The sequence below is a fragment of the Apteryx rowi genome, unplaced genomic scaffold (genome assembly GCF_003343035.1).
Source record: "Apteryx rowi isolate R43461 unplaced genomic scaffold, aptRow1 scaffold_1, whole genome shotgun sequence".
Lineage (NCBI taxonomy): Eukaryota > Metazoa > Chordata > Aves > Apterygiformes > Apterygidae > Apteryx > Apteryx rowi.
This window is the reverse complement of record NW_020447196.1, coordinates 5,075,796-5,100,145: the sequence shown is the minus strand read 5'-3', so window position 1 is coordinate 5,100,145 and position 24,350 is coordinate 5,075,796. Positions and strand designations below refer to the sequence as shown.

At 37.6% G+C, this 24,350-nt stretch overlaps 1 protein-coding gene across 3 annotated transcripts in view; it reads left to right on the top strand.

Moving 5' to 3' along the window:
• Positions 1–11,635: 11,635 nt before the first annotated feature.
• KIAA0355 (KIAA0355 ortholog) overlaps positions 11,636–24,350 on the top strand; it is a 49,394-nt gene continuing 36,679 nt past the window's right edge. The window contains exons 1-3 of one of the 3 annotated variants that reach the window (XM_026059125.1): positions 11,636–11,771; positions 18,258–18,374; positions 18,517–18,588. The gene's annotated coding sequence lies outside the window, so the exon portion shown is untranslated. Of the gene's footprint in view, positions 11,772–18,257; positions 18,375–18,466; positions 18,589–24,350 lie in introns of those variants that run through there. The other 2 variants (XM_026059134.1, XM_026059144.1) reach the window with 2 other exon arrangements.

The following is a 24,350-nucleotide window of genomic DNA, read 5'->3' as shown; positions in this document are numbered from 1 at the left end:
CCTTGGCAGGGTGAGGGATGGGGCTGGACGTGGTGCACAGACAGGCGCCTCCCGTCTGCCACCGCTCAGAGCCAGGCGGAAATCCTGAATCAGAAGTTATTCAGAGGTGTCGGGCAGCTAGAAATAATATGTCTTGGGAATATTTGCTAGTCAAAAGTCTCTTCCAAGACTCTGAAATTTTGGTTAACAGTTAAATAATCCTTCTTTCAGAGTAATGTGAAAACATCAGCTACAGACATTTGAAAGAAATGTCAAATTTTCTTCCACTTCGTAGGTGTCAACTTTTTTGATCACTTTAATCTTTTCCAAAAGCCTTCCACCACCCATTTAGTCTTGTTTTTTTTCTGATTTTCTTTTTTACTCCTGTCTCTGACCTGAAAGTATTTCATCCCACTTCTTCCCACTTTTTATTACTTTTCAACATCTCTTCCTCCCCAGCATACAAATGGCTGCTAGTGGTTTTTTTTGCTGCAGAACAAAACAAATGTGTTTTTGCTGTCCTGTAAGATATAAGCAAGCTTTCCTTTACACCTTCAGTTGGTTGCAGTTTTAAATGCTACCACTTGTCTCTTGTTATTCAAACCAGGGTTGTGTGAAGAAAAATAGTGCTGCTGCTTTTGTTTATATAGTAGTATTGGAATAGGAAAAGATTTGTTCTTGGTACAGTGAATTCTGGTACACGAGAAATCCTGCTAATGATGGTGATTAATGGGTGCTACTCAAAATAGCTTATCACAGCAGATGTGACTAATTGTCTTGTATGAAAAGAGCTCCTGCGTTCCAAATAATCTCAAGGTGTTTTTTCAGTTTTAAAGAAATGTATGATCTGTGCAGACAGATAAATGCACAGTGAAATGCCGAACTCGCAGTGAAGTGTGGCAGCTCTTTGAGAGCTTGCTGCTGTGCTATGAAACCACTTGGGGCTGAAAATGAAGAATATCTCCTTGTGGTTACTGTAGGTAGATAGAGTATTATTACTGGAATTGGACGTTAGCCAGAACAACACCCAACATGTTGGAAACAGTGCCAGGGTATTGTTAGTAACTATAGAGGGGTTTTATGTCACACATGAAAGATGACATTTCCAGCAGCGTGGATAACCTCATCACAAAACAGTGTGCTGGGGCTGATTTACAGGGCAACTGCCTTTGCGAGGCTTTTCAAAATCTACTTTATAATCACACCAGTTTTCACAGAGTTAGGTGATGTGTCTGGATTAGCATTTCTTAACCTTCATTGGCCTTTGGATAACCATGATTTATTAGTGATGTGCTGCAGGCAATCTTGTACGTCCAGGGACTATTGTATCCTGGGTTCTGTTTTAATTTTGTATGTCTCGTGGCTGAAAGCGACTCTGAAAGTTCATTTGGAGACTACTGCTTGAAGCTGCAGAAGGTGTTATTTCTTGATATCTGTAAATCTGAAGGTAGCCTGGTAGGATGGAAAAATATTTTGATAGTTATGTAGAATTTCTTAGATAAAGATGGGTTCCAAACTTGCTGAGAAGATAGCAAGTACTGCGCTTTGTTGTTCCTCATGGGTTTCGTGTGGGTTTCTTGTCTTCTGTTGTTTGTATACTTTAGGATAATTTCATGGCAGGAGGGGTTTAGGAGTTCATTTTTGTGGGTTTAACAAATTCTGTTCACTCCTTTCCCCAAAGAAACTTAGGGTGGTGGTGGTGAGAAGGAGAGGTTTACACAAGGCATTCATTTGCAAATACTACTTTGCAGGTTAACTTTTGATTTGGTGTGACATAACAGCAGTCTTCTAGCATTCTAGCATTGAAAATACCGTTTTGGTCAACTACGTACATTTTGGTCAAAACAATAATTAAAAAATGCTTATTTTTTTTTAATGAAATTTCAGGAAGATAAGCCATAGTGCCTTGTGTTAATGAGGAGTGTTTCTCTTTGAAGTGCTCTAAGGTGACAAGACAGAAATTATTTTGAGAAATGTGTAGGTCTTGAAGTACCAATTTTTGTCTTACTGTGCTATTTTTAGTGAAGACTAGATAACTTTTGGGGGGTTAACCTGTGTGGTTTTATTATGGGCATAAATCTTGAGTAGGGCAAGCTGACTTCCAGGGCCTGGGTTGGAGCAGCAGTAGCGTACAAGGAGGAAGAGTGGGAGGACCAGCAGAGGAGGGTCTAGACATGCTGGTTAAGATTTGAAGGATGAAAGAAAAGGGCCAAGAAGGAGCGCATGAAGTACTCGGTGTGGTGTCGAGGGAATTCCGAGATGTTTGTGAGTGGAAAAGGTCAGTGTGGGTATATTTGAGGTGGGAGTACCCTGGGCTCCGTGCGAGACTTTCAAGTGTACTCAAGAGCCTTTATAGCAAGTCAGACATTTTTCTAACTGTGTTATTGCATACCATTGATGGTACATTGGCTTCAGTATAATGATCATGTACGGTGGCTTGTCAGAGTAAACACCTATTACCACTGTTTTTATTAAAACAACTAATCGGGTGTGCTATGTACGTACCAGTTTTAAATGGGATATTCTAGGCCTCTCCTTTGAAGAGCTATTTTCGTGAAGGGAAGAGGTACTCTCTCTTCTAAGGAAAGCCCTTGTAAAAGAACATGATAGCACTGGTGGAAATAATTTTTGCTGTATTACTTAAAACAAAAACAAAAAGTTTTTGCTGTAAAGTAGCTGTCTCCATTTTTCTTGAATAAAGTTTTACCTTGTATGTTTTTATTGTTAGGGTTACATCAGAGAAAGTAATTTCCTAGCAAGCATATTTAGAATATGCCCTTAAATAGTGACTAATTTCTGATTATGTTGTTAGTAAAATTTTCTCCTTGAAATGACTGATACATGTTTTCCGGTTTAGTCTAGCTAAATTTTTATTGTCTTGCAGCATGGTTATAATCCTTCTTTGTGGTCTTTTGTTTCTTACTTTGCTAATTGTTTTCTGCTTTTCAAGTGGTTTGGGCAAATATATCTTTCTAAGTTCACATTTTATCTTGTTGCTTTTCAGTGTGGTACTTGTGAGATGCTGCTATTTTTTGCACTTCTGTAGGATAGCATTGGAAAAGACACATTATTTGGCTAATTTCAGAAGGAAAATCCCTCTGTTGCCTTTTCAGCCAACCCTTCTCAGGTTTGGATATTCCACTTTTGTTATTTTTTTGCACTAAGTATGTGTTGGCTGGGAAGTTATAAGGGGACATATTAACTGGTTGTTTAATAACAGTATTGAAGTTGTGATTCTTGCTTAGCTGTATGCTCAAAGTTGAACTTTAAATGTAATAGTCTGATTACAGAACATTCTTCATGGGCTCTATGCTACTTATTTTGGTGCAATTTGGGAATGGAACAAAACTCCTGAACTTCAACAATTTCCAAACATTAGGGGAAGTTTGTTTCCCTTGTTAGAAATAATAATATTTAACTTTAATTCTTTAATGCACTATTCTAGCATGCTCTATTTGGGGAACTTTTTAGAGCAATGTATGGAATGCAGGATAGAGGAGAGGGTAGGAGAAGAGCAGAAAGATTCGTAATGGTCCTTTTCTCCCCCCACTTCTCCAAAGACATCCCTAGTGTGATTCATGCCTTTGTCAGTGCTTGAGATTGATCTAACAATGAAATATGTCTTAAATCCTTTCAGGAACTGAGTATTTCTGGCTTCTCAAGTAGATTGCTTCATTGTGATAATTTGGTATGTTTGTGAATTTCTGGATGGTATCAGGAAATCCTCAGCATTTACTGGGGCAGAACTTTATCTTCTGAAGCATGTTCACGTGCTCTGTGTGATATGTAGATATTCAGAGCAACGCTCCTAGGTATTTTCCTTGTGTAAGAAAGCTGCGCTTCCTGCTCCTCTCTACAGACTGTAGCACTCGGCCGATTGTGTCTTAGCACAGCTGGAATCCGAGCACAGGAGCTTCTCCGGAGAAAGAGAAAGCCCCTACACGCTACCTAGAGCTCATGTCTCAGAAAGATCCAGAGGTCTTCTACTGTTTTTTTCCTAGGAGTCTAAGACAAGGCAGCATTTTAAAAAGTTCCTTAAAAATGCTTGAAGCTGGCAATCTCATCCCTAAGATGCTAGACGTTCTTGTTGTTATGTGGCCCAGTGTATAACAGGAATGCTGAAAATGGTGAAAGCTCTAGTGACTAGAAAGAATGGACACATAGACAACTCCTTGTTGGTGAAAGCCTTCCCTTGTTTCTGCATCCTCACAGCTTGTGAAAAAGACTGAATATCACAGGGGAAAGATCAGTATGGGTAAATGCAGTACTGTGCCAGACTCTACAAGATTTGAGGAACATGAACTCTTTCTGCTGGAATATTTCAAAATTTTTCTCAGAATGCTGTTGTAAGTCTTGCACCAGATGGTATTGTGTAGAAGGAGGAAGAATACAAAGAGGGAAAAGACTGGCTAGAAATTCCATTATTTCAGATCTATACTCGATGTTCCTCTGAATGCATCTTTCAAACGTAATTTCAATGCAGAATGGGTTTGTCATTTCCAAGTGCTCCGAAGAGACCATGTATGTCAAATGAGGGTCTAAAAGTGAATGCAGCTCTTCATCTTTTGTTAAAGGCATTTGTGTTTAATTAAAGGTGGAAAGATTCTGAGGACAAGAATAAATTATTTTGGAGGGGAAAAGAATAGCAGTAATGCTTACTGTTCCGATGGTCTCCACTTCTTTGGCCAAGCAGGAACTGAAGAGTTAGTGTAGAACAGAATAGAGAATATCTTAGTGTAGAATAGTGTTAAATAAAGTTACACTAATAAGTTGTTATGGAGTCTGACTTCACCAGTGCTTGTTTCTTAGCTCAAGAATAAATTTTCTTGAGCCTCTTACCAAAGATGTAGTAGATACTTGTGTTTATTTGGCTGAGCAACGCATTTTGCAAATATTTAAGTGATAAGGTAATAAGAACTACCTTTTTCCCTAAATGAGATGAACATCTACAAGCAGATGACATAGAATCCTTAATATGGTGCTAAAAGTAGGTCTGCTGCTAAATATTTGTGTGTATCATTTGAAAAAGATAAAAAATTGCATTTATCTAATAAAAACAAAACAAAATGAGAAAAATGTATAAGATTTGATAGTGATCAAAATTCTCTTTTACTAAGTTGGATTCTAAGTAGTGCAGATGAAATTATCCAGATTGCTGGGTTGCCACTGGTGTTGGCAGGAAAACAGAGGGTTGAATGAATACTCACACGATCTTCACCTACAGAGAGCCAACTGGAGGCACTCTGCAGGTTCATAGTGGAGTGCATGTTCTTCTGGGCAACAAACAGTGTAGATATGTAAATTATGATACAGGCAAAAAAGTTAAGGTTTTGGTAGTAGTATAACTTCTGTATTAGTTCTGAAGAGAAGCTGCTCAGGTTTTTGTATGGAAAAGTAGGGCTAGACTAATGAAAAATTAGATTTGCGAAGTTAATGCAAGTGTAAGTGGACTTTTATTTCTGTGGCTTATTTTTCTTTTTTAAGAGACTTCCATGCTGGTGAAAATTGGATGGGGTGCTGGAGGAAATGCCAGCTATTAGAACAAAATGATGAAATAGAAGCATTTGTACTGTTCTTAGGAATATGCTTTGTTCAGTATTAAACTCTAGGAAGAGTCCTTGCTCAGAGAACGTCCTGTCTTTCTGTTTGTCCTGCATTGCTTTCAGGAAGAGAAATGAAAACGTTTCTCTCGAGCAATCCTATTGGGTCTCATATTAAACTTTTTTTTATCTAAACATTGTAATAATTTCCAGGGCAACAGATTGTTATGTCCAGTTCATCACTTGGACCTTATTTCATGTCCTGAGTGGGCTGAGTATCATAAAGTTTGTGGCAACTGTTTAAACAAAATAACTTTGGTAATCAGCAAACTCAGTATAAAACTGTGAAAGTTTAACCATGAGTTTAACATGGGTCTGTTTAGAAGTTTTTCTTAGCAAGCGCATTCTGTTGTGCCAAACTATCAACCCTAATTTAAATATATTATCCTACATATCATATGTGGTCTTAAAACTAAAATAGTAATTTGGGTCATGGGACAGAAAATAATCTAATGTGGCAGTCTTTGGTCAAGTGCACTTTTTACTTTATCCACGTGGAAAAGTGGTACATCTGACCTGTGCTATTTTGAAATTAATATACTGCTTGGTTTTGTGGTTAGATTTGGATTTGTGTCTGGTTAAGTGAAATCTATTGCTCTGCAGATGTTGCTAGACATGAAATCTGTTGAAAACCGCTAATGATACATGTTTTGTTTTTATATAGGAATGTTACATTTTTGTGGTGATGGATTGGTATGATAGAGTAAATCTGTAGTCGACACATAAGATTTAGTGAAATGTTTTTGGGAAAAGTGTATTTTCTTCCTTTGAAGACATAGCTGGAAAAGACTTTTTTTTTTTTCCCCATTTTAGTTTCTGGAACAGTTGGGTTTTATGAAGTTTGATTAGAATCGATAATATAGTTAGACAAATGAATAACAGACCTTGATTTTCCTCTTAAACATGTCTCCTCTGCACATGTGTTAAAAGGCTCTAGTTATCTTTTACTCCACCTTCTCTTTTCATATCATAGTAACCATATTTTTAGCTGAGGGCTGCATGGGTCCCTTTCAATTTATAGGTGCTGTCTTTGAAACATCAGGAGGTATTTTTGCCACTGAATCTCAAGCACTCTTAAGTTGTTGCTGGCCGGATGTCAGAGTTACTGCTCAAAAACTTCTCGTGGTGTTTTCAAATCGGGACGCTTTTCTGGGCAGGGTGTTTTAATCAGACAGGTTATTGGGCTGAATACTTGGCGCATGGATTGTGGTGGTTTACTGAGATCATATTAAACAGTTGAATGGCTCCTCTGATTTTAAGGACAGGATATATTAAGTTCAATTTGTTCTTAGACACCTGCACAGAGTTCATTGCCTAGCCCAGCATGGTAACGTGTGCTTTTTTATTTTGTTTTTGTTTTTTTGTGACACTTAGTGTGTTTTCAGACCAAACTACTTGAGTCAATTTCTGAGAAAATAGGTTTAAATTACCATATTGCTGTTGGTCTCCCTAGAATCATTTCTCCTTACCCTTTTGTTCGTTGTTTTGTGAATTAAAGCGGTGTTTCTCCATCCTTTGCACTTTCCAGGATTGCTGATGGAAAATGTGTCTAGACTCTGCCTTTTCTTGTGTTTCTTGTTTGTGTTCCACTTCAAAGGTCTGCATGGCCTTCACGTTTGTGCATTATGATTTATTGAGAAGACTAGTGCTTGTATGACTGATAAAATTTGACTAGAGTTTTATTTTTTAATGAGACAGAGGGTTTTTTTTGTTTGTTTGTTTTGTTTTTTTTAATGAGACTTGCACATTTTGGGGGGCTTTTGTAGGTTTACAGTGCAGCCAGTGGATGCTTTTTTCTGTGTGATATACTGTGTTGTCACTGGTATTTAAAGTTGCTGCCTGAAACAAAAGAAAATTACTTACTTCGGTCAGTATTTTTCTGCTAAAAAGTCTGCATTTTGTTTTGAAACTGTTTTAGCACAGCTGAAGCAATCTCTTTTCAAAAATTTTTGTGGTTTGGGGGAAATAGTGCATTGTGTCTTCCTTACATATTTTATTTGATACATTCGGTTTTGGAGCATGAGTTGATTATCTCTGCTTTGTTGGTTGTTTTTCATTGTCCAGTAAATCACATATCAAGAAAAACAGTGGCATGTACTTTATGAAATTTTCTACACTAGATAATCATGCTTCTTTTCCTGGTAACTTACGGTTTTGCCAGTGATACAGTCGTCATCATCACATAGTGTTATAATTAGCCAGGTATGCTGTATTTTGACACAGTTGTTCCAGTGTATTGAGGAATAAATTGCATGAGTGCAGGTCATCTTACATGTGTATACCTATGCTAAATACTCTTCTCTAAAATGAATCCTAATGCGAGCAAAGTTAAACTGGTGTAACCTGCAACAGTAGACTTGGACTAAATATACGCAGCGAGATTGTGTGAATATTGATTATAATGCTCTGTAGTACGTGAAAAAGCTGGTCATGCCTTAAAGCACTGTTGGCATAAAGTGGAATTCCTATCCCTTATTTAGCTATGTCTAAAGGCTTGTGTCGTGGCATTTTCTCTTTTTTCCTTTTACATCACACTACTGGCTTAAGACTTACGGTTCACTGGCTTTCATTTACCTTACGCTGTTGTCGGCAGACAGCGTTCTGGCAAAACGACAGTGTTGTATGGGACAGTAGCACACCTGAATGGTCCAAATCTGGTTACATTTGAAGTAGCCCAAATCTAGTGATCTCAGAAGACCCACCTAATATATTCTGATTTCTGAAAAAGGCAGGGAATAGTAGTTGCAGCTGTAGAATATTCCTCAAAGAGAACTGTTTGACAGGTTAACTTAAATATACAGTTTTGTGTCCTCAATATACATACTAGGCATATGGGGCATATAGATGCCCTTTTCTTACAACTGTTGTGTATTTCAGCATTGATGAGACCTTCTATATCATTTAGGTAAGAACTGGCATTTTAGCAAGTAATACTTCAAAATGGATGCTTTGTAGTTGATGTAAAGGGAAGACTTGGATTTTGTTTTCAGTCACAAAATTGTTTCTTCTAAAACTGGTACTTATGTTTCTTCCAGAAGGAAGGTGCTGCCTCAGCTGCAGCTAGCATTAGGCCAGGGATAAGTTGCAGATTGTGTGGCAGGTACTCGTGGCTCACTAATGTTTGCGCCAGAATGCTTGTCCTTCTTCATTTTTTGCTTGCCACTTTTTTTGGTTTTCTTGTTAAATACCTTCATATTAGAGCCTATGGGAAGAAAGGTAGCAAGCAGCTAATCATAGTCAACTCTTAATGCAATTTTTTTAGAATTATCAGATAATTAGGTAAAGAATTCTCCATTCACCTATGAGTTGAGAAGCTTAAATCTAGCACAAATGAGGACAAGGTACCCTGATTTTTACAGTATTGGCATGCTGTAAAGATCTAGATTTCTCAAGAGTTTTTCACTAGCTTTTTTTCTCAAATAGTTATGTCCTAGGAAGTTATTAGTATAGATTGCTTAATATGATATTGAATCAAATTTTATTAGCATTTAATAAGTACCACTTCTGACCAATAAAAATGCACTATCTTGTCCAAAATGTGGACAAAGAAATGTCTACATAAATAGAATCTGCATGTTTCAACTTCAGAGGCAAAGAAATGCCAACAGAATCATCTGAAAGATATGAAAAGCAGTCTGTGGAAGAATTTTCTGTTCCAGACGGAGAACAACACATTAGCTACAAGGGGAAATATAAAAGCATTTTACAAGTAGCTATACTACTTAAAAAGATTTGGTGATATGCATATAACATTTCAAAAAGCAGCAGAATGTCTTACTAATGGCATTTATGAGAGACCTAAAATATAGTTTAATCTTAATTTTTAATATCATATTGATGTACTGTAAAGAAAACCATCAGTTTAATTGCCAAGCCCACAATAATCTCATTTCCTTATGCTCCTGTGTCCAGTCGCTCTTTTTTTCTAATCTCCCTATGATTTGTTTTGTTCCTCCTTTTACTGTTGTTTTTTTTCCTGTTTTACACTTTATTCCTCATTAAAATACCCCTGTTTCTATGATTACACAATGAGGATTGGAATGTAAACTGGAAAGAGGGAAGAAAAATCTACCGGCTTGAAATTGCAAAGGATTTCCTCTCGGTTCCTCTCATTCTAAGCTTGGTTTGGTGTGTTAGTGTCCGTGCAACAGAAGCGCTGCCTGAACTCTGCTACCACGCATAAATGCATTAGTGGTAGCTGAAGATGAAAATCTTGATGTATCAAAGAGTATTTTGATTGTGGTTAGTCACAATTCTGACTTAAGGCCAGATTGTTCCTAATAAAATAGTTTAAAAAGTGATATGGTCTGCTCCACCTGTATAATGTTACTGGACACTTTGAAGAAACGTAATTATTTTCCTTGTGTCTAAAATGGAAATTTTGGAAAAATATCTGAAGTAGTGACTCATTGAAATTAAACTCCCTTAATACAGGGCAATACATGTATAAAATATGCATAGGTATATGTATAAAATACTTATATTGTGTTGCTTGTGAATAAAAACAAATATATAAATACCTTAGCATGCTGAAAAGATACCTCTCTAATACTGTTTTTTAAAGCTTGTTGGAGTGAATCTAAAAGTAGGAAGAAAAATATTAAAAATAGCATGAATGTTGTTGGCTTGTAAGCAAAAAAGCTACATTTTTAGTGTTCAAAAGTGTCAGATAACTACAGACTTGATATAATGGATACAGAAAAACTGAAGTTTTGGGAGGAAAGAAGATGGAACAAATACGTGTCTCATGCCTGCGTTTGTTCATCATGGTGTTCCCTGGGAGATTTTACGTGTGTGCTGTAGGCTTACACAGAATACAGGAATTGTAAATGCCTAATACAACAACTCTAGGAATAAAGCAAGATCCTTAGAGGAAGTGTTAGAAGGCAGTAATATCAGTAGTAGTGATACAGTTTCTAACCAGTATTCTAAATATTTCACTGTGAAATGGTTTTTCATATCGGAATATTTCATTCCATGCTGTCTGGTTTTGCAGTTTTTCCATATAATGCTTTGGAAATGAGAAATACGCAGAAGTCCTTCCTGCAGGAGTGTTAGTTTTGTGTTTGATTGCACAGCAGCAATTTGCACTTTCTACTGCCATCAGTAACTTCAGAGCATAAAATACACACAAGTTCAGTTTTCTCTTAGAAATATAGGTGGGGAACCAGAATTTGCCTAATGGGGAAAAATATGAAAGAAAATATATTGTCTGTAAATGGAGGACATGGTTATGAAAAATAGTGAAAATCTGAGGCTTAGTTTCTGGTGTCTAGCAACAGGGATCTTTCCAAACAACTAATTATCCTATGGGGGACTATTGCTGTGCTGTTTATCTTAAAGCAGATGTAAGGTGAACTCATTGCCTCAGTAATAATTTCACCTGCCTTCTCCTGGGACATGTGTGGAAAAAGGTCATTATTTTTTAACTCTGTTGCAGGTTTGGCAGGAAGGAGAGGTCCTTTTAGCAATAGAAAAACTTGAGCAGAAGTGACCAGGGTAGCAGGCTGCACCTGCCTTTCTTGCTTCTGCCCAAAGCACATCTCCCTCTTTTATGAGAGTAGCTGAGGTATTTGAATGTGTGAAAGCAAAAATGTATTTATGGGGCGTAGGGGGGAACCAGGCTATGTGAAAGGCTAGATTTAGTCACTGTAAGCAGATAGAGTTGCTTGGGATGTGGTTGGAAATACCTTCCTGTTTCTCACAGAAGAAGCACCATGTAAATACTCAAGGGTTCACCCGTTTTGTAGATACCAAATTAGATTTGAGGAGGAAAAAAAGAAGTTTGGAAGGGAAATACTTTAATGAACTATGTGTGACCCTGTCTTGATTGCTGCACAGTGACGGAACACTTTGTCTTTAAAATAGGCAGAAATAGGTTTTGTAACTGGCTTAATTAGTCTTTTCTTAGCCTATTGGCTCTGTTTTCTAGCTGCTTTTCTACATTTTGCAGAAACATAAATAGACCGCTTGGTAAAGAGATACGCGGTGTCTCAGAGTGATATTCTTTAGAGCTTCTTGGAGCAAAACTAAAAGCATCGCAGTAGACACCTCCGAGAGCAAGACGGAAGACACCTCTGCTCCATGCTTCCCGAAGGCACCCCGGCGTAGGGCGAAGACGGGAGACCTGCCGCCGCGTGTGACCTTGGGCACAGATTGGTGACGGGCACCGCCGGATCGGCTCAGCAAAGAGTAAGTAGCTGCTGCCTGTGGTTCCCCGGCCTTGAAAAACTTGGAGGTAGGGAATATATGGGAACGTCTTAGGCAAGGTCCTGGTTCAAATGTAAAATCCCTGGCCCTGGTCCTGGCCAGGTGTTGATCCCAGCAGCGTCCCCGGCCTCGAGCAGGAGGGTAGGCTACGTAGCCAGCAGCAAGCTCCTCTGGCGAGGAGGCTGCATGTGCGCCGGGCTGGTGTGTTTTGAAAGTGCCAGGCTTGGGGTTTGTGGTAGTTCAGCACGGAGTCAGAAGGCATATGTTACCTATTGTGGTGCAAGTTTTATCTTCAAAGTAAAATGTTCACTAGGTCATGTTAACATAATTACAGATAACCTGATATTTAAAACTGAAAACTGTATTGCTAAATACCTCAAAAAACTCACCATTTATGGTAGACAGTGTTTATTTTTTTTTATGCTCCAGTACTGACAGCAGTAGTTACAGTATTGCTGTAGCACTGTGGGGACGTCACCTGATGATGCTGGTGGGCTGTAAGTTGAAAGTAGTGTTTTTTTTTTTCAGAAATCCTGCAGAAATGTTTTAGAAGAATTACATTTTCAGTGAGATAAAATGTTTTGCAGAGACTCATTGAGTCATTTGAAAGTTTCATATAAATTATTGTACATCAGTATTTGTAAGAGCTGTTTTGACTGAGTAGAAGTATGTTTTATCAGAACCTGCATCAGTGATGATACTCATTATGTCCATTTTTCTGAATGCCCTCCTTAGTTATCTTTTCATTATCATAGTACCCAAACAAACCACCCTGGTAGATGGCTTCCTAGTGACTGTCCCACAAGATTTTTTTTTTTTTTTTTTTTAAAGCATACTATGTATTGTAGTAGATCTCTCCTGTGCAAAGGTGAGCATATTCCATTTCTTTTTCCTTCTCCTTCTGATGAGCCAGGAAATCTTTAGGTCATAGCAGCAAGCTCTTAAACTGTATTTAGCTGTTTTGTAGCTACATAAATATACCTTTTTGAAAGCCTGCCTTATCTCATGGCTCAAAATCACCAGTTTTTAGTCTTCACAACCAATTTTTTTTCCTGCTTGCTTGCCAGCAAAGTCTGGCTCATATCTTCAAATCATAACTTCTAGAACAAAGGACTGTGAGAGAGATTCCCAGTGTGGATATGTGGAGTTTCACAGCGTGTTTGAACTGCTTTAAACTTAATAGATTTTCAAAAGAACTTAAAAATTAAATGATCAGCAGAGTTACAGATTACTTTGGTAACTTTGGTATATATTGGACTTTCATTCTTTATGACTATGACAAATGAAAAACAAATATCCTTATATGATTAAAACCACATAACATATGTTCACATAAGTTTATTAAAGATGGGAGTAGAACCAGACTTGAATAAGTAAAGACCTTTTTATATACTGCTCTCAATCAGGTTTTTAGAGTTGTTTCTGTAATTTTTCATACTAAAAGCAGAGACTGGGGAAAACCATTTTTTTAAATGATAGCTGCATCTGACAAGCCATGTTGATTAGTTTTTAAGTTATGTTTAATAAAATGTTTAGTGAAACTAGTATTTTGAAGTAGTTACTTGGGGATTGTTGGGCAGTGGTGATGGGATATATGTTTTGTGCTTGATTAACAGTATCCTTTTTGAAAATGTATTGGCAAATATTTTTCAGCCCTATGATAAGTTTTTGCAGTTATTATGCATTGACATGAGGATCTCAGTGAGGTTTTGTGATACTTCTCTACTCCAAAATGAAGGCTAGAGGAGAAAAGCTTTCAAACTTTGAACATTAAAGACTCAATGAAGTTACTATTCAAAATATGTTTTTATAACATCCTTTATGGTGGGGGAAAGGCAGTCTTGTAATTTTCAAGCATTTATGTTGACAATGTCATTTTATTTTAAGTACAGAAAGAAAATATTGTTGCTCCATCAGTAGCCACCTAGGAATGAATTTCATGTTGGACTACTTCTGATTACACTGCTGCCATTATCATGCCAACTTTTGCTTCATGGTATAAATTTATCTGATATGTATGCTGACAAGATGACTCTGCACTTCGCTATTTCTGTATTTTTTGTTTTCTAGTCCATTTCAAAATCCAGCTGTCCCTTAAAAACTCCTCACGCTTGTTTTTCTGTAGTCTAAATTATGTTCGCTTATATCCGCTTTTATTCTTAATTGCTAGAGGCTGTCCTCCCACTTGCACTGTTCAGTTTCTGGGGAACTACCAATAAATTCAAATGACGCCCTGCTGAGAATAGGATGGAACACGAAGCAGTGGGAGAGAGAAAGTAGAACAAACCAGTGGTATAAATACCATTAGAACTGCCTGCTCAAGCTAATACAAAATACACCATATTTATTGCAAAATATGTTGATGGTATATATAACCTTTAAAAAAACATGTTACAACACTTCATGTCTTAGTCCAAGGATTATTCCTCTGTTCCTAATACTGCTTGTGTGGTTAAGTTGTCCCATGCTATAGTTATGCCTAAAACTGTAGAAAATAGTTCTGTGAACTAGTAAGGGCAGTTTCTTTGCTATTGGCATTGTAGGCTGGTTAATTTTCTGATTAACCAACAGAACGTAATACCAATGTAGTTGGTCTTGTTTTGAGAGGCTAGCTACTAGCACGGTAGCATTATAAATACTTCAGGAAATGGGTACACTGGAATTTATTTATTTTTTTTCTTTTTCCCCACTTTCACTGTGTGTAAGTGAAGGTATTCACTAATGCGTGGTGAACAAATCTCCTCTACAGAAAAAGCACAGTGAGCTGAACAGCGGTAAGACATTCGCTCTGCTTTCTGTGGAGCTGTATTTCCTAGGCCTGAAGGTAGCGTATTTTGGAGTGAACAGAAGAGGGTTGACATGTGGCTGATCAAAATACACACATGGATTTGCAACTCTCCTGTGGCTCTCAGAGGGCATTGCTGCATCAGGCTGCAACCTGCAGGGGTAGGAAACATCCTGGAAACTTCTTGTTTTCCAGCACTTTGGAGACAGGAAGCTGTTCTGTATGAGGGTGCTTTTGGGAGGGGAATTTGTGTATGGGGGGAAAACTTGGCCCTAGCACCTGTTTAAATTAGATATAATTGATTAAAAATGTGTAAGAGGATTATGGATAGTGTTAGTTAATTGAAATTATAAATTTTGACCTCTGTCATAGATGGCATAGTGGCCTAGATGGACGTCTGATCCTGTAGGCCATTTTTATTTTAACTTCTTTTGTGTAAGAAATTCCATGTTACAAAATCAGATGGAAAACAAAATACATAGTTGTGTGGGGTTTTTTTGCAACAAAATAAGTGTAAGCAAAGACCTTCTGATAAATAGAAGGTGTTGGACAAGAAGACTTTCTCTGTAATAAAGCCCTGTAATTTGTAAGACTTTAGCTTAATGTCTACAAATACTTTGTAAGTATCATTAAATTAATGCTTTGCTTTGCAAACTGCCCTGAAATGCAATTCTGTTGTATTTAAGGCCTTTATCTAAACCTACTAACAAATAAAGCTGTTCCGTTGCAGTGGAGTGCTGGCAGTAGCATTGAAAACCTTGTTTTCAGAGAGGACTTTTCAACCTAGAATGCATATAAATACTATACATTTCTAATGCTCCTGAAGTAAAATTCTCCTCAATGAGAAGCATATGGTTATAAATTCTGAAGTAGCCTGTGCGTTATCCTAGCTATAGGAAGCAGAGTCTGCAACACGGTGAATATTTAATTTAAAAAATTGGGATAAGGGTTGTGAATTGTAGGCTAGAAATAGAAAATAAGATTAGAGGTTATGTTTCAGGCATGGAGCTGCCTCTGGTCTCCCGGTGGGGGGGGAGGGGAGGGATAAACAAGGTTACTCCAAGGTTTGGAGCCTGGCTGGGGGATGGGGAGGAGGGAGAAAGTCCAATGGCGGCTAAACTGGAGGTGCTGGAGGGTGGTAATAATATGTGCAGTAAAATTTTCAGAGCATCGTCTTGACACTTGCTGTCCTTGTTCTTCCCATTATTTGTTGGTGTCGGATTAGTCGCGTAAGCGGCTCTGGACAGAGGCCGCCCCAGCATGGGCCATAATCCTTGTGGCGAAAAGGTTGCTTTTTCTAAATCTAATACTTAGGAAATATGTTTGAAAGGGTTTTGGCCAAATCTGTAATGGACACGTCAGCTGGTATTAAAACACTGCTTAAATGCATTTGGCATCTTTACAGTGTCTTATGGCTGGCAGAGCTTTGCTGTGTTGCAATTTGGGCAGCGGAGAGCCCTTTGCCAACACAAGCTACTGGGGAGGAGCGTCGGTGTGGCTACGTCACCTAAACGTTTTCCAATATAAACATAATCCTTCACGTTGACAAAACCACTGTTATTCTTAAATATAATTGACATCAGTAGTTATAAGTTAAAAATTTTAATATATCTTTCCAGTCTGTTTTTGTGAAAAAAAAATTCAGCTGTATCAATGAATGTTGCAATATCCCAATGGATATACTTAGGTAATTTGGTGTGCAGTGTGGATCTTCCACTGACCCGTGTGCGTGATGTCTTGGACCACTGGTACTAGGTGCTTCAAGGGGAAGATGTGTGAGTTTTCAGAAAGATCTAACAAATCATAGAATTTTAAGCCTAGATGTTCAGGTTCACTTGTGTGTATTTCTGTGGTTTCTACTCAATAGACCACATCATGTTTATTTGTTTTATGGGTTAGAACATTGCATCTATTTCTTTTTCAAGATGTACTATAGCAACATAAATATCCTATTGTGTCTTCTGCTGGGAGAAAAATTTCTTGCACAACTCGATGCAGGAATTTTGACACGTAATAACCCAGTGACAAATCATACATGTGACTGAGGCCTTGGCTGTAAGCTGTCAATACTTCTACTTTCAGGACATGGTAAGGTGCTCTGACTGTGCATTGTAAACTGTAAATTAGGATTGATAATTCTTTAATAATTTTAGGGGGAAATAGTTGAAGAGTTCTTTGGGAAGTAGTTCTTAACCTTAGAACAATGCATTTTTTAAAGAAAAAATCACATTGTATCAGTCAAATCACATCAGTGTTTATCTGTCAATCAGTTTGACTGCTGTATGTCTTTCCATGACATATATTTAATGCAGCTTAAAGCTGGAAGCTAGAAAATTTATGCATGCTACTTAAGACATGCCAGCAGAATTCCATATATGCTTTTGTTAGCAAATAGCTGTTCTGTTATTTATATTCCTTAGCAGGCTGTATACAAATTACACAAAATGAGATTTATTTTCCCAAAGTGTAATTTTACATTTATTAAAAGAAATTAGTAAACTTCATTATTAATGAGTATTAACATTTTTAAAGAACAGGAAAACAAGAATCTGTTTAAAATATTAATATCTTCAGCTTTTTTAAATATAGAGAAATAAGCTAGTATGCTTAGGAGGAACACACAAAATGCAAAAACAAGTATCTAACTGCCTTTAAAACCAGAAATATCTCAGAGCTATGTCAGTGTAAGGAGAGGATGAGAGGAAGCCTAGGACGGTTCTAACATGCCTAAGCCTAAGTCTGTAGCTTTTGATTTTAAGTTGACCTGTAGCCAGTGTTGGCATTTATGTTGTGTGGATAAAAGTCAACAAATTATTCTGTGGACTAAAATAGAAAGCAGGATTACTGAAGCAATTAATAGAAGGCACTAGATACTGAAGTCTCAAAGATTTAAGCTCTTGCAATTGTGGTAAATATGGAGTGATACTTGCTAGAACACAAAGACTTGCTTAAGAAGGGTACGAGAAGAATCCTTTTGTCTCCAGTGCTTAACTTTTACATGTAACTGTTGTTAACGGCATTTGCAGAAGATTGAGCAACTTGAGGAAGCATATTTTAGTTATCTGCTGTAGAGCAGGCAGAACAACTAGATAAGCTCTAAGCTTTGGGTGCTTTTTGGGGGGAAAGGTTATAGTTTGCAAGATTTGGCTGTATTTTTCTGTTTTGATTTTTAATAGAGCCCTATAATCTGGAGGGTGCTACATTTGATCTTATAACAAGTCATGTTTTGACTCCAGCTATGCAGGTTGAGTTAGTACTATTTTAAAAATCTCATCTATATTTAATTAGGACTTATAAATTCTGGTCTTAATGAGGAGGGGAATGCTATGCTTAAGACGCATAAGCAGCCTTTTTGATTTAAAAAAAGGAGGAAAGGTTATGAAGTATGCATGTTACCATTTCTAGTTTTTTAATCTCTGTAATCTCAAATTACTTGTCACCACTGTTCCTTCATCAGCTGCAGAAATTAGTTCTACACAATGTATTAAAAATGTAGATTTGTCAGAAATGAAGCATTTTGACAGTTTTAAAAAGTCTCCCGTTAAAAGAGCTAGTGCAAGAATGATTTTAGAATTTTTGTTAAAATTATTCAATTGCTACTATTTATGAAATTGCTATTTGCGGTAGTATTATATGATGCTTTGGGGGTATTATGCACACAATAATGTTTGGTTTTGTTTTAGGAGAGACGCTGTTATTCACACTGGATTGCTCTGGTTTATTCATATCCTGTGACAGTGAATCAGATATTGCTGTCTATATACAGACTGAATTGCCAGCCAACTTCAGGCCCAAATATGGTAAACATAATTATGTTCATTTGCTGTAAAAATACATTCTCCTTAGTTTAAAATTTTCATGATTACAGTTTTCTGATAATTCTGTAATTTTCAAGATGAGAGGGATATGAAAGGCCTAATCATCATGTCCCTCTCTCTCCAGTATAGAATCTAGCTTGTTTTCCTGGGCAAAACTCCAGCTGTTCACTGATGAATCCACTGCTACTCAAATACAGTAAGCCTATAAACAGTTTGGAAAGTCTGCTCTCAGAACACAGGAGTTGTGGTAGGGAGACGTGAATCCCTCTCTGCATTTGCTAGATGAGAAAAAGCTCATGTTTGCAACTGTCATGAGACAGTAAATGTATGTGCTGATGTCAGTTTTCCTGATATGATGTACTCCTGTTTCCTATTTTTAGCAATCCAATTCATATAACTCAAGAATATTTAATCATGGGAAAAACTTTTGAAGTAGGAGACTTCCAGTGAATGAGTTAGAGGAGGGAAAAAAGCAAACATTAAAACAGGATAAAGCTTCTAACCTGTACTGAGGGGAATAAATATTAGTAGATGTTGGTTTAGTCTTAAATATCAGTCATAAGCAAATAGTAAGGTAATATTTGTTAAATATGAAAAAGCGAATAGTCTGCATGTGGAAGTACTTGCTAATAATAACCATTTCATTTGTATAAATGGGTATTAAGATTAATATATTCAATGCAACTAAGAAAATAGATTTGTAGGAGTTTGTTTTGTTTGATTTAGTCTAGTACAAAGAGAATGTTGTGGATGTATTCTGTGGCAAGCACTGAGAATACAGAAGAAACAGTAATTTGGGAGAGGAAAGATTGTTGGTGTTGAGTTACTGTAAATGTTTTGAGAGAGGTTTTGTCATCCTTTTTGTTGCAAACAGGCGAAAAAAAGTGAAGAGAAATCTCATAAAGGCTTTACTATACACGATTTTCTGTACATAATCTGTCTCATGTTTCTAGTACTCAGAAATTTGTTATTCATAGAAGAGGTTTAAATGTATAGATGATCTGTAATTTTCACTGCATTGAAATAATACTTTTGTCTATCGCTACTAAAAACAGGAATTAAAATGTGTAATGAAACAATTCTAGAGTTGGATTTTCTTTTTAAAGTTGCGTAGCATCACAGCTCAGCTAAAAACGTTTAGAAGTTTGGTTTAGGGATATTTATTTCAGTAGAAAAATTCAAATATGTATATGCTAATAAGCATGAGTACTGTGAAATTTCACTTGTGGCATTTATGAAATGTAATATCTATATCTGCAAGATCAGAAAAATGATTGGAAACCTTGTCTAAAGGTTGATAAACTGACTTATCAATGAGAAAATGCTTCTGTTTCGGGGCAGTTGCAGGTTGTGATATACTGCTTTTGCTAATCACTCAATTGTAGTGAATAAAAGGTAAGAAATGCCATGCTGATTCAGAGCAAGAATCGATCTGTCTCAGCCTTCTGTATCCCGTGGTGGCCATAAAGGGATACCTAGGGAAAGGCAAGAACAGGGTAATCTGTGGGCTGCACCCACTTAAACTGTCTTGAACTATTTGCTGTGTGTAGGATTCACTGAGCCAGTGGTTTGTCTTTTAGTAAGCCAAACGGACCTTGGTGGAGGAGGTGGTGCAGAGCTGATCCTGACCCACGTGATCTGTGCCACTTGGGGATTTGTGGACCCTTCCACCTCATGTTCCTTCTTGTATTCCTCACCTCCACCTCAAAGTCATCGGTCTTCTCCAGGATGAAGTCTCTTAGCTTACTCGTTTGTTCCTCATACAGGAGCTGTTCCATACCTTTGATTCAACTTTGCCCTTCTTTGTGCCTTTTCCACTTCTAATGCATCAGTTTTTTGAGATAAGGAGACCAGGACTGCGCACTAAATTTAAAGTGTGGGTAAACCATGCATTTGTGCAGTGGTGTAATATTGTTTCCTGGATTTCCTAACACCCCTTCTAATTCCTTTCCTAATAATTTGTAACATAAAGTTTACTCTTTTGACTACCATTCAGCATCAGGCTGACAATTTTAGCAAAAACAATCTCTTGTAACCCTGAGATTGTCTTCCTAAATGGTTAGGATCAGCCCAAAGCCCATCATTTTATATGTGAAGTTAGGATGGTTTTCCCCATGTGTGAGTCAATACACTTATCCATAATAAATCTCTTATTTTAAGCCCTCAGTCTTGTAAAGTTTTGTCATTCTTAAAAAAAATAAATAAATAAAAATAAAAAAAACTAAATATAAATGTAGTACATCATGCTTAAATATTGTAGTATTTGACATGGGCTCTTAGTCCAGTTGTTTTTTCTAGTCTTGTTTAAGGAATGATTTGTTTGGGGCTAGGAAAACTTTCTCAGAAGAACCTAACTTTTGGAGAAGCGTTATTAGAAGTAGTGTTTGTAGAATATCTTTCAATTATCTCTCCAAGTATTTTGTCAAAGGGTGGGAGTCATTCCTGTTTTTATAGATGGAGAAGCTTTTTACAATGTATTTTTTTGTGACCATAGACAAATTGTTTTAAACCAGTGGGAATAAAGTTCTACACTGCTCAATTTCTTGATCTATGCTGATTCAGGAGTAACTAAGTTTTTTAAGGAGATTTCCTACATCTCCTTAAATCTTTTTTGCTAAGAAAAAATTACAGTAGAAAGTTTTTTGCAGAAAATTTACAGTGCTTGTGTATTAAAAGCTTCTCTGCCTGGTAGATATAGTGAAAAATACATCTGGCATTTCTTTATAATGGAAAAGCGCAATTCATATTTAATAAGGTAATCGAGTATGTGAGAGGTACCACTAACTTTACCGAAGCTATTCATATGTTTAAGTCTAATGCTGAACTGAGCCTAAAGAATAAACTGCTTCTAGATTTAAGATGCTTACTATAAGTTGGTAGTTTGTATTATTTTTTCCCCCAATATGAAGGCTGATCTTCTGCAGAAACATGGGAAATCTTGATTTCTATACTTATCATTAGAGAACTGACAAACGGTTATATTTGGTTTCATTAATGCTTTTCTCTGTTATATTTTAGTTTTAGCAAGGAGATACCATCCTAGACTCATTGTTGCTGTATTTGAAGTGAAACTGTAATCAGGAATGACAGAGTGGAGAAGACTAATCTAACTTAAGTGGCTTCTGCTGTAGTTTAGAAAGCCTTGAAGTGCCATGTGTGATGTGCTGGGGGGATTTACATAGGAAGTCCTTTGAAAAAAAAGTTGTTATCTGAAATGGCCATAACTGGACCATGATCCACAAGCTTGACCCAAGTTGTATTCCTGTTCTACATATGCCTTAATTGAATATGAGATATTTTCTCTAGTTCAGTCTATCGTTCAGCTTCCTGCCTTCCTTCAGCAGCAAGGGAAATCTGTGGCTGAAAAAGACTTTTATGGGAATAGGAATTAACTTGTTCTCAGGCTATTCTAGACTTGTTTGCTCTCCATCCCTTCCTTGTAACCATGGCCTTCGCTTCCTCACTCTGGAGGAAAAGCCTATTTTTTCAGGTCCTGGGTTGCAGGTGGCTAGCTGTAAGCTAGAGCAGGGGTTTCTTTGTAAGCAGTCCTGCAGGTAGCAGCCAGAATCAAAGCATTTTTTAGCCCGTAATTCTGGGAGGCAGAGCTGTGGGGATTTGTGTTTGCTTTGGGGAGAGGGTGCCTGTTTGCGCTCATCTGCTCTCTCTGGTCCCATGAGTCTCTTGTTCGTCTCAGCACCTGGTACCGCTCTGAGGAGAGAGCGAGAGAGCAGGCTTGGGGCTGGCGTTCAGTGCACCCTCTTGGTTTTTCTCTGGCTGAGCAGCACGTTGAACATGAATTTGCTGCACTTTGTGCAAATGCTTTGTTAGGCTATCTCATGAAAAGAATGGGTGTTACCTCCTTTCCCTTCTCTTCTGCACCCATAGTTGACTTTTAAAAGAGAACTGGTCCTGTTTTCAAAACAGATAACGTAAGCACCTATTGCCAAGGGAGGATTGAAACAGTGATCCTGATCTGACACAGGCATCTATTTTTGGCATTCAGGGAGTCACCCAAGTCTGCAAGAAGGTTTGGTTTAACACGTTCCTTTTGCCAGCTTTTCCTTTTGCTGTCATATCTTATTGCTAAGATTTGAGTTGGGTCTATTTTGTGTTACATCTTTGCTTCAAGATGTAAGAAGCAGCCTGATGCAGTGTAGGCTCAGTGCTGAAAAATCTGACTCAGTATAGTCTGTATTTCCTTTAGAGATACCTGCCTTCCATGTATATTTTATAGGCAGTGTAGTTACATAAGTCAGGGCTGTAGATTCTTTTTTGGAGGGTTAAACAACTGAAAGCGAGGTGTGCCGAGTGGCCAAGTCCCTCGGTTCTTATGTAGCTTTCTAGCCCCCAAAGCTTCAGCCTTTTCCAGTTCTCTCTGTCACGTTTTTGATGAGTTTTCATGATGGGGTGATTGGTGATTTGGTTTTTGGGGCAGGGTTATTTTTTGTCTTTGCTTGTCTTGTAGGGCATCTAGCATAGTTTTGCTGCTAGGGATTTTTCAGTATAAATGCAAAAGACAAATCAGCACAAAGAAATTAATAGTCTTGTTTTAAGGAGGGTCATTTTGAAGGGAAAAGACTCTAGACAAATAGATAACAGAATTTGTTTAGAGGCTGTCTATAAATATTATGTAAATATTTCATCAGTGAAATTTATCTTTGAAGAGCTAATAGAGGCAGCTTGCTGGAGCCTCCTGTTTATATTTTCTAAATATCCTTGCTTCATTGTAATTGCTTCACCAGTAAATGAAAAGATCAATTTCTGCATTAACAATAAGGTGGTCTGTTTAGATTTCTATACTTTTAAATAGGGTGCTCAGTTCAATGATTATAGTTAAAGCAGGGTAGCTGATTAATCCATATGAAGCATGTCCTGGGTGTTAAGGTTCCCCATTGGTGGAAGGGAAGACACTGAATCAGTTTTAATCCTGTTGCTAGCGATGCATCCAGTCCTGGAACAGGCGAGAAGAATGGGCCGGAGGGTCTGGTGAGCTGGTATTCGGGAGGGTAGACTCTGGAAGGAAGATGTTTCCAGCATGAGCTTTATGAGTTCACCGAGGACTGGCTTGCCTACTTCTTTCTTTCTTTGTGTTTCTCCTCCAAATGTTCTAGGCAAGCAGCCAGAAAGGAATCCCAATAAGCAATTCATGAGCTAACAAGAACTAAAATGGTATTGATATAATAGACTATTTTTGTCTCTCCTTCCCTTTCCCCTGTTCTCTCCCTACCCTCCTCAATTATGAGGCTTTCTAACTTGGATGATGGAAGAACATACAGTAGGTGCCTGGGTCTTGCAGTGGTGGTGGCAGCCCACCCTGTTAGGAAGGGTGTCAGCCTTGGCGTGAGAGCGGTTTTCCTTTCTCGCTTTGGAGCCAGTATGGGCCCCTGACCAAGCAATCAAGATCTGGTGATGTGTATTACCTGCTGTATTGGCCTGGCGCCAGGAAATGCTTCCTCTTGCTATTGTCACCAGTGGGTTATTTTTTGTGCATGTGTGTGTGGTTTTGGTTTTTGTTTGTTTGGTTTTTTTTGGTCATGCACCTGTATCCTGACAACTGCTCTGGGTAACTCCCTGAAAAATTCTAAGCCTCATTTGCCCCAACTGTGAAGATAATGATGCTTGTCAACCCCTATAAAAGCAGTTTCATGCTTTAAGTATTAATTATTTCTTGGTAAGAAATTACAGGTGCAAATAACAAGTTAGCTGATGTTAAAGAGATTGATGCATATTTTCTGCCAGGCAGCATTACTTTGAGAGAGCCATTCTTGTCAATGGAAAAGTTTTTTCAAAACATAATTTCTGCCCTTTTACTGTCTTGAAAAGTTTTATGTCCAAGACAATGTAAAAATACCTTTGTGTGAGTTTCTTCTAGAATTCTGAACTATATTATTAGTTATGTGTTGGTAAGTTGTGATAAAGCTGACTATATTCTTTGTCATGCTCCCTAAACACTTACTC